This window comes from Onychomys torridus, chromosome 13, assembly GCF_903995425.1.
Source record: "Onychomys torridus chromosome 13, mOncTor1.1, whole genome shotgun sequence".
Lineage (NCBI taxonomy): Eukaryota > Metazoa > Chordata > Mammalia > Rodentia > Cricetidae > Onychomys > Onychomys torridus.
The window spans coordinates 71173126-71186404 of NC_050455.1; the positions used below are offsets into that span (position 1 = coordinate 71173126).

At 51.2% G+C, this 13279-nt stretch overlaps 1 protein-coding gene across 5 annotated transcripts in view; it reads left to right on the forward strand.

Annotated features, from left to right (window-relative positions):
• Positions 1–2395: 2395 nt before the first annotated feature.
• Znf516 (zinc finger protein 516) overlaps positions 2396–13279 on the forward strand; it is a 91884-nt gene continuing 81000 nt past the window's right edge. For 3 of the 5 annotated variants that reach the window (XM_036204630.1, XM_036204634.1, XM_036204633.1), the window contains exon 1: positions 2396–2530. The gene's annotated coding sequence lies outside the window, so the exon portion shown is untranslated. Of the gene's footprint in view, positions 2531–6222; positions 6296–13279 lie in introns of those variants that run through there. The other 2 variants (XM_036204631.1, XM_036204632.1) reach the window with 1 other exon arrangement.

Below are 13279 nucleotides of genomic sequence, written 5' to 3' on the forward strand. Positions count from 1 at the left end.
AGCCGGTTTAACGTTATAAATATCCAAATGTTAACCATCACCATTGCGGCTGTGCTCAGCTCCAATATTCTAACTGACTTAAACCTTTCAGAACAGGAGGAACCCCCGCACCCCCAAGGAGTCCCAGGGGTTGTGTGGAAGGTCCTGAATCTTGAATGGCTTGAAAAAAAAAAGATATTTGAAGATAGAAAACAGTTGCAGTACGGCTGTACCAATAGCAGGAGAACCCTCTCGAATTCACTTTTATTCCATCGTTCTTTGTGTGTAGAGCAATCTAGCACTGGTATGTTGACAAGAAACCACCACAGGGGCTTTGGAGAAACTACTGAAAGACGCATTTCAACTTAGTAACAAACTGGCCTGCCTTCAGGCTGCCTTGTCTAGGTGTGTCACGTGGGCTCGAGAATCTGACTCTTGCCCATCTATCAAATTTCACTCTCAGATTTCGAATGTATTGTCCAGAAGTGTGCAAGAAAAGCATTTGAAAGCACACTATTATTGTCGACAGAGGAAGCCCTGAGTGAAATCACATGGGAGTGGCTAAAGGAAGCTCTCTAAACTGGCTGGAGAAAGGAGGCACGTCTTGTAAACTGTAGAATTTTATGTAGAGGAAGGTTTTTTTTTTCCTTACTGTTTACTATTCTAACTTGTCAATTTTTCAACACATGGAAATTATTAATGCAACCTGTAGTCGGAAACTAGAGCGAAAGAGGCAGATAGATGCCTCCTGCATGTCGTGGACTTATCAAGGGACCAGTACCGATTTAAAAATACGACCCCCCCAAAAAACCCAATTAAAATTTGTGCCACGCATATTTAAATCTGTGTTGGAGATTGTGTACACACATGTAACATCTACACATGCTATTTATACTCATGTCATTAGCTGAGTTGGGTGAAGCTTTTCTTGTGAATTTTCACTGGGTATTGTAATGAATTGTGGGCACTTCAATAGTTTTTTTGTGAATCAGACTTAAATGTGATTGTTCAAGAATACATCCCACTTAAGCATTCAGGCTGAAACTAGCAACAATTGGCCGTGACCTTTAACATGCCTGCTTTCCAAATTAGTGCCGACCATTAATCACACGGGGCTTACATTTTATGATTCGCGGGCCGTTCCTCGCGGGCCTCCTCCCTCTGCGCCCCCTCCTCGGCGGAAACACACGCCTGCACACGGAAACATCTCACTCTCAGCCAGGCCCCCGCCCGATTGCCAGCTCTGCCAGGGTACAAGCGCCGCCCTTTGCAGCTCGTCCGCACAGGAGTTTCTATTGCAAAACCAGTGGCTAGGGAGGGCCCCCGAGCTGCACTGGCAGCGAGGGCTAGGCACCAGGGAAAAGCCACCGCGAAGGTAACCGCCCCGATCTTGGACGCCGATTGTTAGGCAGAGCCAACTCGGGCGTCTTGGCCAGAATGCTCCTCCACTGCGGAGTTATCACGCGCAGCAGCCAAACAATATGGCCAAGAGCCTGGTGGGAGAAGACAGTGCCCCTCCGCAGGCCACAGCTCCCCTGGCCTACGTCACCGCGGATCGCGGGGCGCGCTCCCCGGCCCCTCCTCCTCTCTCCTCCTTCTGCTCCAGATCCCCTCCCCCTCCCGCAGCCCCTCCCTGCCAAGTACCAAGAAAGCTTTAGGAGAGTCAAATCAAGGTTTTGATTCACAGACTCAATATATTGTCACTAATTACGACCCACCAAAAGTAGTAAGGGGGGGCACAAATGAAGTTTTCAGAACCGAAGCAAAATGAGTTGAACTTTGTAGGCACGAGTAAACAGCCCCACGGTGACAAACGAGTCGAAGCTCCACTCAGCCCCAGAGCTGTCGAGTTCTTCCCGCGGCATGCGGACTCGCTCCGGTGAAGTTCAGGGGACACGCGGGCAGGGTGGACACAGTTTAGTCTGAGCTCGAGGTTCAGCGTCCAGGTGCTTGAGAAGGCTGGACATACATCCCAGGCACGCCTGCACGTGTGTGTATGTGTGTGTGTGGTGTGCGCGCGCGTCAACAGCCTCTAGGAACTGGAGCTGTGGCAACCTGAGACCTGAAGCTGAGGGGCGACCACTAGTCGCGAACGTCTTGATTCAGTGCTATTAGGGGAGGAATTATCTGGGTCTGAGTCATCGTGAGCTTCCAGACTTTCTCCGCAGTGTGGCAGAACTTTGTGCTGATGAGACAATAGTGGAGCGTGTGCGTTTCCTTCAGGGCAGACCATTCCCGGGCTGGGGGAAGCCTCAGGCCTGCTCCAGCCGTGGACGCCGGGTCCCCGTCTTTGCTCGGTGCAGTCCCTCCGAGCCCTGCCGGCGCCTGGGCCCCCGCGGGGCGGGTGCGTCCCGGGCGCGCGCTCGGCGCGCGGAGGGGGGCCGGGCGCGTGGCGGGTCCCGCGCGCCCTCGCGCGTCCCCCGCGCCCGGGCGCAGCTGGCGCGGTCGGTCTAGAGCTGCGCTCGGCTCGGCGCCGCGGGCGCTCTGCTTCACCTTCAGATGCGCGGGGCGTGCGCGTCCTCCTCCCGGGGCCCGCCGCCTCTCCTCCAAGGTAGGGGCCGTGGGGCGGGGGCGCTTCCTGGCCCGTGGGAGGGCGGATCTACATAGGCAGGGCCGGGAGGGTCGGGACCCACAACGTGCCCAAGACCCTGCTGTGCCCCGTGGGGTGGGGGCGTGCTGGGCAGGGGGCGCGCCCTGTAGAAGGTCCCTGGCGCCAGGAGGGCGACTTGGCTTTCTGTGTTGGTAGTTACTCCGCTCTGCAATTCCAGGAGAGGAGAAGATGCAACTTCGGGTGGCGGGGCGAGCGCCCGGGAGGTGGCTTTTACCGCAGTGGAGGGGCGGGGTGGGGGCCGGGGTGGGAGCGCGGAAGAGGCTCTGGCTTTGTACACTTCGTCAAAGGCGACGCGGGAGGAGGGGAGCTCGGATGCGCTCTCATCCATTAGGAGACAAAGAGCAAATTGCCTTACTTTAAAGTAAAACGCTCTGGCTAATGAAGGTGGGTGATGGGCGGCGGGGCCGGAGGAGCCGCTTCAATTATTAAGGGTTTGGCGGAGGGGATCGATGCCTGTGGGCACAGAGCGCTGCTGCCTAGGGGACTTGTTTGCGTATTTGTGTTCGGTGTTGGTGGTGGGGGGTGTTCTCACTGTCCCCTCCCCGGGCTTCTGCGGGTCAGCGGGGAGATTGGAGTGACCCTAACACTAAAAAAGTGGGATCTCTAGAAAGGGAAGTTCGCGTAGGGGTGGGGGCGGGGGCGAGGTTCTGGAAGTGACTCCGAGTGGGGCGGGAAGGAGATATGCGCGGCGGGGACTCCTCGGAATTGCGCTTTGCCTTGCTGGGGTATAGTAGAGTGGGGGTGGGGGACTTATTGATAGCCATATATATGTATATATGTGCATACACACACATACACACACGAATTACACCCGGGTGTGTGAAAGAGAAGAACGCAGAGGGGTGTATGCTGCGGGGGTGGTGTGGGGGTTGGAACGGCGCCTCCTCTGCCATTTCCAGGGAGAACATACCGAGTAGTTAAGATCAGTATTTAGATTAAACCACCTCGTCAAGTTTTAAAGAAACTTTGTCTGAATAAGTTTGTCAAAAGCCAGGCCAGTGGGGTCTTGAAGCCAGTGGTTCATGGAGGAAGGCCGGTGTGCGAGGACTATCAGGCTTTGTGAGTCGGGAAACCAGTGGATCCCTGCAATTAGGACTCCAGAGAACCAGCCTTTTACCCGAAAAAATGTGGGTCTGTAAGTCAGCCGCATCCATCACCAGCGTTAACAAGCTCTCCGCAGCAGACCAGCCCAGTGCCCCCAACCCCCAGCTTCGGGTTGTGTGTGTGTGTAGCTAGCTAACTCATCGCCTGGCTTGCTGATGAAGAGTCTCTTAGTCTCCGGGTTAGCACAGATCAACTTGCTCGCCCCTTCTTTTAAAATATATTCATTCGGTGTCTTATTTAATCCAGATGCACAAAAAGCCATTTACTGCTTCTTTGTTAGTTTACATTTTTTTTTTTTTTGAAAAGGCGACTGGTGTAACCTGTGGAATTTGAAATGCAAATAAAAGCCTGTGGGAGTTGAGGCAGAACAAATCGGCACTTATAAAGTGAAAAAGATTTAATGTCTTTGAAATCATTGCAGGAGAGAAAAACTGGAGGGGAGTGTGTGATTTTTTTTTTCTTCCCAGGGAGTGGATTGTGACGTCAGGTCTTTTTGGAAAAGATGTTATTTTTAAGGTCTTGAAGCTCGGGTATGTGAAGTGCTTTACAGGAAAAACAGATTACAAGATTAACATCTGTTAACATGATCGTTTATCTCCAGCCAAAAATAGGTCAGTTCTTTCTTAAGGAAACATGCTTGCTTCAGCATGCTTAAATAATAAAATAACGACTCAAAAAATCAGGGACGAACATTTGTTATAATCTGACTTGTGAAAACATTTTTTTAATTATTAAATCACTCAAAGGTCAAAGTCTCTTTTGGGGTGTTGAGAACACTATCCTGAGTCTACCCGCCCCGATTGCCCCCCCCCCCCCCTTACTCCAGGCTCCTCGCTCAGGCTATTTCCCTTTTCGTCCATTGTGGACGTACGGGATATATTTAAATGGTATTCTCTGACTCCGGCGTCGTTAGGGACACAAACTCCGCATAGATGGCTAACTTTCAGAGCTCTGCTGTTGTTTTACCATTAAATAGAACGACAGGGAGGGGAGGGAGAGAGAAAAAAGAAACTGCCTTGCAAAGTCTCCCTGCCCCCTGGGTGTGAGTGACGGCTCTGTCGACCAATCCGCAGCAGCTTTCTCTATCCCGGAGGTAATTTGGGGTGTGTGTGTGAGCGCGCGCACGCGCGTGCATGCGTCCATGTGTCGGCACAGAGTCCGGCCAGCCGCGCGCATCCGCAGGCTCCCGCATTTGCACAGATGTGTGCTGTAGACGTGGACACGCTTTTATCCAAGTCTGTCCAGCTAGATGCGCACGCAGCAGTCCAAGTGGAGACCCTGCCCCCTCCCAACGTCTTCCTGCGAAGACTGGGCACTTTCGGATTCAAGTCGAAACCTGCCACACGGGAAGGAAAGAGGAACGATTGATAACACTTCTCAGCCATTGGGCACTCTTGAGCAGCTCCATCCGCCTGGTTCCAGGCGCCAGTGGGGTCGTGTTGCAGCCACTTGCCGATAGCAGATGTGCAGAGGTCGTGGGTTGTTGAAAAGGATGTTAACTCCATATAAAACTGAAGGGCACCGTTCGTCTTCCAACTTCCAATTTCACTCTGTCACAGGGAGTGATACTTAGCCCATGGTAAATTCTAGAATGTGAACTGCTCATGGTTAATGAAAGTTCTGGTGCTCGCCGGTCTCACCAGGGCTGCGCCCTGGCCGCTTCTGCTCTGCACAGCGGGTACATTCACGGGCCGCCTGTGTCTCGGGCCACACCAGGCTGCCTACTGTCTGCTGCACTCTTCCTAGGAACGTCCATAGTGATGGGTGATTAGTGCGGCACTCTCTCTCCGGGACCTGGGTAGCCCAGTTTTGTGTTTAAATGCTGGCCCTTCTGGGCGCTCGGTGGTCTGCCTTGAGATTCACTAGGGGGTGGTGGTGATGATGCAATGTTGGGTTAAATACACGCGTGCGCCTCCCCTTTCTAGAGACCCCTGGGGAGGGGGCAGAGACCTTGGAAGGCACAGTGTCCACACCCTGTGGGCAGCGTCTGATTGCACCGAGGTCACCTCGAGGGTTCCCGGGCTCCTGAGATTTCCAACTTGGTAACTAGGTGTTGTCAGCCCGTGTATCCCCTCCTACGCGGGCCTCTTCCACCCAACCGGGTCGCCACCCCTTTCGGGGCCCTTTCTCTCCAATCTCGGTGGCTTGAGGAATGGGTATGTCGTTGCATTAAATCATTCCTATTTCTGTGTGTCCGGGCGGCCGGGCGCCTCTTGGGGGGGCGTGGGGCCTTGGGTGGCTGGTGGAGGGGGGGGGTAGGGGAGGGCGCGCGGGGGCGGGGCACCACCTGCCCGCCCTAGAGGGCGTGGCGTGCGGCTGGGGGGCGGGACACCCACCTGCCTGTCCCGGGGGCGGGGGCGGCGGCCGCTTGTTGCTGGGCTGCGAGCTGCGGGGGGCGGGCCGTGGGCGGGGCGCCGAAGGGGAGGCCCCCGGGTCCGCCGCCCCCTCTCCTCGGGCGCCCGCCCCCCCCCCGCCCCCCTCCCCGCCCGCCCTCCCGCCCCCGTCATGTGGAGCGGACGTCACACGCCTGCAGCACTGTAACCCAAGAAGTGAAAGAGACGGGGACCCGCAGCCCAACTTCGCACCGTAACAAAGACTGGGGTCCGTGCGGGGCCGTGGGGGCGCGGGCCGTGGGGGAGGGGCGTGGGCACGGGGAGGGCGGGGGAGGGGCGGCGAACTCGTGGGACAGCGGCGTGGGTGTGCGTGGGCGGGGAGGGAGGGGGAGGGAGGGGTGCCCCAGCCGGGTGAGTGTGTGTAGGGGGGGAAGATGGGGGGGGCTGACGGAGGCGCGGCGGGGCTTCGCGGCCCAGCACCGCGGGCAGGCCAGGTAATTGGTTTCTATTTTAAACTTCACTTTGTTCGGTTGGAGGTGGGTCGGGAGGGGAGGCGTCCCCCCGCTTTCAGGGGGGGACGGTTATGTAAGTCTCCACACCTGAGTTGGGCCCTGCTTCCCCCCCACGCCCAGGGGGGGGGCGGATTTGGGGCGGGAGTGGCCGGTGGGTACCGGGGTGCTGGCGCCTGCTGGGGTGTGGGGAGGGTGGGGAGAGGGCGGGGGGCCCTGGTGGTCCATGCGTGAAGACCTCGTGGATGTCTGCGTGGAGAGGAGGCCCGAGTGGACGTCGGGTTGTTTGTAGAAGCCCAGATGTGCCCTTGGGCTGGGGCGGGCCTTCCAGGGTGTCCATTGAGTAACAAAGGACCGAGTGCTTGGACCTCTGGTCCACTCGCGGTGCCCACTTAACCAGCAAGTCTCGGAAGAACTTTAGACGGCGTCTTAATTAAAGGTACAGCAGAAAGTCACGTCCCCGTGAACCTACCATTAACTCTTGAATGTTGATTAAATATAATTTAAAAATTGATGTGCGTTGACCCGCGTAGAAGCCAAGAGACTAGCTCCCCAGCAGGATCTTTCCAGATTACGTTTTAAACCTCCCTATTAATATGATTGAAGTATTTCGGTTTAGGAATGTGTTACTTTAAGGAACTAGGCATGCTTGCTATTTGATATGATTGATATTCGCTACTGCCCTGTACACTAGAGCCCATTTTGATCACTCCTTCATTTTCTCTTGCATTCTTTAATTGTTTCGTCAAAATAGCTGTGCTGTTTTTATTTACACGGACCGGCTAGAATTAAATCTACCAAACTACTATTGTGCATGACTTCTAAGGGCCCCCTCCCCCTCTAGCAAAATTGGAGATGGAGTTGAGCTGCCCTGGTGTCAGGGGTGTGAGTTGGGTCACTGGAGGGGACAGCTTTACTTCCACGAGAGTGACCCCATAGCCATCTCGAATGGGTTCTGGGATAAACTGAACTCAGGGAAAGGCTCAGAACTGTTTTGATAATCAAATTAAAATCCTGGTGTGTTAAGATAAATACATGTCTAATATTTTCTTAGTTCATTAGGAGGACTTGATTCTTTACACTTGCTAATTTGAATATACTGAAGCCTTCAGAGTACATTAGCATTCTAAAAAGGAAGCCATCCCAGTGGGTCTGTAATAAAGCTAGCAAGAGAAGTAGGCATGGTTTTCCAAACGGGAACAAAACACCACCACAGTAGCTGGCTCTGGTTACTCACTGCTGCCAACAGTGGACAGAGAGAAGGGAGTTTTGATTACTTGTGTTTCTGAGCTTTTAAAAATCGAATCTATGAAATCACCTTGGGGCCCTACACTTTTTCTTTGGTATGTGTGTATCTGATACTAATTGCTGATGTGTCTGTCCTTCTGGTAGCTTATCTCGGCAGTTTTTGTAAACACCTTGTAGAGGCAGCTAAGATACCTCTAAAAATTCTCCGGGGATGTTGAAATCTTATTTGTTTCTTGAACTTCCCCCGGTGTTCCAGAGACACTGTTAAAGTGGATTGAGAGAAGCCTCCCCCCCCTCCTTCCCCCAACATCTCACACGGTGTTTCCACTTTCATAAATGAAACTTTTAACTCTGCTTGCCTTACTGGCTCCTACTAGGAGATATTTGAATTTCATAAGTGGAGCATTTGATGTGATTAAGTTTAGCAACAATTACGTGAAAGAGAAAGGGAGATTCTTTAAGGATACTTTGAAGTGGGGAATACTCCTAACAGATGGCCCCCAGTCTTTAACTGGGGGAAGATGGTAATACACCCTGGCAACTGAAGTGGAGTTTAGTCATGGCTCCTTCTCGAAAAACCAGTCCTGGGTTTAAAGGGATTGTTGTAGGATTTTGTGTATTCATACTCCAGATATGTTTTTGCCTTATTCATAATTGACCAGAAGTCATCTTTGAAAAGGAATTTTTGTGGGAGTGGCGTCAAGTGGGACTGGAGGTTGTGTGTAGAATTTCAGCGGCATTATACCTTAAGGCTGTGGAAGTAGGAGCCAAAATGTAAGCTGATTATGTGGGGCAAGAGGGAGGGAGCATCCCCCAGCCAAGTGCTTTCCTGTTATAATGTTGCTCCTTTAGAGGGTCTCCTGGTCACCTCACTGCTTGGTTTCTTATTCGACTTTCAGTTTAGGAGAGAAGGACAGGTGTTAATTGTGGGACTATATGAAATAGTTCGCTTGTACTAAGTTCCCAACCAAAGCAAACATGGCTGTGCTCGTGCAGGGGAACATACCAGCTTTCACTGTGGTGTTTTTTGACTGGCCACATTTATCCCCAATCACCCAGATTTCTCTTAGCGTTGCAAGTGGGTTTGATCATAATTAATGGAACTGGTGGAGGAAAGGAGAAACAAATTTATTTAGTTAGGCATTTGCTTTATAAACTTTTGAACATGCGAATAGCATTCCTTCCTCAAAAGCAGACAGCTTACCAAGTATGTGTTTGTATGTCTTAGTACTTGGAAAAAAGTCCTTTTAAAAAATGCATCTCTTTGTTAGTGCCCCCCCCCCCCCCCCATCTCCCAAGTTCTGGAAACAGCAGGGAAATCTCCTAGCCCCCATCTTCCCGCGAGTTCATACCTCCAGAGCTGTGTTGTGAGTCCACTGGAGTTTAGTGTTGGTGCTTCACTGGGCTTCTCCAGGCTGCCCCACAGTTCGGCACCTTTGACCTCAGCTTCCAGAATTATTCACGTGGAAGCATGAGGGACTCATTTCATGGCTCTGTTGCTGGCCGGGCAGGCGAGCGACCCCTCTGGTGCTGCTGGGAACTGCAACTTCCTCAGGAGCTGGTTTTCCCAGCAAGCCCAGCTTCAGGATGGAGGGCTTGGTGGGGAGGGAGGGGGAAGGGGCTTTGGGAATCCGGAGCTGGCCGTGTCCCTGAGGACGTGGGGACGCTGGGAGGCAGGTGTGAATGCGGACCCTGGAGCTGCTCAGGGGCAGTGGGTAGGGTTTACTCTTGTCGGATTCTGCCGTGCCGCCTTGACTGTGGGGCCCCGATCCCAGCCTTCGCACCAGACGGCCTGGAGTGCCGTGGCAACCACCTGTTCAGGGTTTAGAGTATCAGGGGCATCTGAGGGGCAGCACTTTCCACGTTCAAGCCCTGGCTCCCATCCTCCCTTCTTCCCCCAGGAGGGATTTTTGCAGCTGGGGGAGGTAAGACCTTTTTCTTCTCTGTTCTAAGTGCTCCCTTCCCCTCTTTCCTGCCCTGGAGGGTGGGCTGGGCGTCTTCTGTCACTGGAAGCCAGCTATGATGATTTCAGAATTTTCAAGAATTTTTCAGAGTTACCAGAAACCCATTTCAAGAAAGGAATCCTATCGAGTGTTTCTATTGATGGAGAATGTATTAGTAACATTAACCTCGTGGAAGGAAGGCTGAAGGGAGGCATTGAGTGTGAATGTGAAATGTTTATCTGGATCTTAAACAAAACAACTCTAAAGTTAATTTTATTCCAGGGAGACATACTTCAGGCGTATGACTACATTCCTGGGCCTGTAAAGGTTCTGGCTCGTCTGCTGAGGAAAATGAGGTGTATTTCTGAAGGACTGGTGTAAATTGGCAGTTGCAACTGTGCACTCTGCCTCCCCCCCCCCCCCCCATCTGCCTACATGTGTTGCTGGCAGCTGTGGCCTTCCCTGCCAGATTGAGAGCTCTGGTGTTTGTGTGTGGAAGGAAATACTTTCCTGTGCACACATCTGAGTTGTCAAGAAGTATCATTTTGTGCCCTTCAACATGCCTTAAAAGTAGTTTTTCAAGAAAGAGCTGGCATTTAATCTTCAGCCCAAATGGTACTGAAAGTTACTAAGCAGTGTAATTAGAACTAAAGCTATTTTTACAAAGAAAACATGTAAATATATGTTAAGTAATGAGTAAGACACAAAACTGGAGAAGAGGGGAAAAAATAATCTGCAAGGCAATTTCATCAGACGTTGTCTCTGTGTTCCAGGATGCGTTCTGGGTGTTTGTGAGTCAGGAATTTAGTGAACTTGCTGTAGTCCGAATGCTTCCCATACCCGATATGTATGTAGCGGAGGAGTCTGTCTCCACAGCAGTGGGAGGAGGGTAGGTACACATCTTGCTATTTTGTTTCCAAGCTTAGTTGAGCAGGTGTTTTATTCCTTCAGAACAGGTAGATTGTCTCTCGCAGCCTCTCATACCCTGGGGACCCGCTGATGCCACAGCCTCCTGCTCACAGCTGGCCTGCCCTCCTCCTGCTTCGTTAGGAGACAGTGCTCAGAGGTTACACTATGGTGTTAGCTTTCGAGACCTAGAGGGAGACTCAGAAATGGAGGCGCTCTGTTGAGTCTAATATTTTGTTAATGGTGAGGCTGTGAGTTCCCCGCCTCCCGTGTTCTTCCCCTCCCCCCACCCCAGCATTCTTAGCACTTCAGAAATCCTTCTAATCAGCTCCACATCCTCCCATGTGAGAGGGTAAGGGACAATTTGTTTAGGAATTTTTGTCCTTTGTCTCAGCAAAGGGCAACATGTGTCTGTCTTTACCATATGGTTCTGTTTAACCTATATTGCACGAGCTAACTGGAGCTGTGCTGGACGTTGATTTATTTTGGCATTCGAGAATGTTCTTTGAAATTGAGTACGGTCAGTGATGCATTGGAAGTTGTGCCCAGAGGTAGCTGTGGCTTTAGCGGCTTCTTCAGCTGGTGTTTATGAGTGGTGAGCAGGGCTCGTGTTTATGGGTAATAGTTTGCCATTAAGTGTTGAGTGATTATGCCAATTCAATAAAACCTAGAGATCTATAGGCGTGGCAAGACTTTTCCTTGGGAGTAAAGACTAAGGATCCTGTTGGTCAGAAAGAGAATATTTTTACACATTAGTTCTTTATTATTCCTGAGATTTTAACCTAGAGCTAAAGATGGGTGTTTTTCTTCCCACCTCCCATTTTAAGGGCTTAGTTTCCCCAACCCCAGAAATATATATATATATATTCACGGCTGCCTGATTTAGTGATGGTTTCATAGATCAGTTCTCTAGTTTTACTGAAGTTCTGAGCTGTTATGGAATTATCTACACTTACAGTTGATGTTTTCACTTGTGACAGCTTTGTTGTGCACTCTAGCTGGGGATTTCTGGTTAGACTGCATTTTATTCCCAAGGGTAGATTTTCATGCTGAGATTCAGGAGGGCATCAACATCCCTGACCAATGTGTGGCTGTGCTCTTCCAGGGCCCCAGCACCTCTGGATACTGTGCCTTCTAAGATAGCCTTGCTAGCCTTCATCATCCTGGCTTTAGAAAGAAGTAAACAAACAAGCCTGGTCATATGTGTGTCTCTAAGCCATGTTCTGTGGACTCTGTAGGCAGGGCACTGCCCAGAGTTTGAACAGGAAAGCTGTGCTTTTCCTGCACCCAAGTCACACTGAGATGATCAGTGATACAGTATTTCTGTGGCAGTAAGGGGAAATACCATCATTCATTGATAATCATATTCCCCCAGATCCAGATGGATCATTCCAATCATACCAGTACTTACCATGTCTTTGGCATGACCCATTAGCATGATGATGATGTTCTGTCCTGGAGTGGCACTTGGCATGAGGCCATAATGGTCATTGTGATGAGGATGGCACATTACCCGGGCACCCAATTGTCTTCCTTTTCCCAGAAACGGCCTTGTACTTGGAAAAATCTACGAGGGGAGGAGGATGGTCTTGTTCCTAAAACTGTCAGTAAGTGCATTCCTGGTGTTATGAGCACTCACCATAGCAACACAAACTTGGGGACGCATTCGGTAGAACCATGGGATTAGTGGCAGGATTAAAATTAGCCTCTGTAAATTGCCCTGGTGACAGAGAAGCAGTGTGTGTTAATGGTTTTCCTGGTGGATGGGCTTATCACTTGTTTTCTAGGTTGGTGGAAGATTATAGGCTGTCCTGAATCTTAACTTTAGGATGTGGCTCGTGTTCCCGATAGGCGTACATTTTCAAGTGTCTGTCTCAGTTGGAATTTGGGATCTGGTTGTGTGGCATGTGTTTCTGTTGCTTTGCACAAGTGTAGGAGCAGCTGGAACATGTGGTATAGGGCATTCAGTCCTGCTGTCTGTGAGAACAGTCACCCATTTTAGAGCGTGCATTACATCTTTTGGCTCAGAGAGGCTTCCTTAGGTGCTTACATGGAGGTGGGCTGTAATTAGTCTTTCTGCAGCTCTGAGGATGTAACCCTGGGCTTTGTGCATGGAAGGTAAGTGTCCTGCCGCTGAGTTGTGCTCCAGCCCCAGGGAATAAATTATTAGCTATCCCTCCTTGGTCTGAGCAGGCTAGTGTGAGACTTCAGTGTGGCCTTGCCCTTCTCTTCTGTTGTCCTGCCTTTCCTCCCCCTTCCTCTCTCTCCTCTCCCCCTTTCTGTTTTCTTTTGAGACAGGGCCTCACTGTATACCAGGAGAGTGCTTTCATTATCATTTACGTGTCTTTGTGTATTTCTTTTCTTTTCTTTTCTTTTCTTTTTTTTTTTTTTTTTAACTTTACTGTATTTCGGTGGCTTATGGGTAATTTTGGGGTGAACTTGGGATTCTGTAGGTGGTAAAATGCAGGGAAATCTGGTCACTCAGCTAGGGCCATGATGGGTTGGGGTTGGCCTGGGGAAATCTTAGCACTAGGTTAATTTTCTTTCCGGGATACTGGCACAGAGCACACTTAACTAGGTGCACAGGAAGTCCATCTGGAGGACGGGATTGCTAGGAGTGTGCTGAGTCAGCACCACGCTGGCACA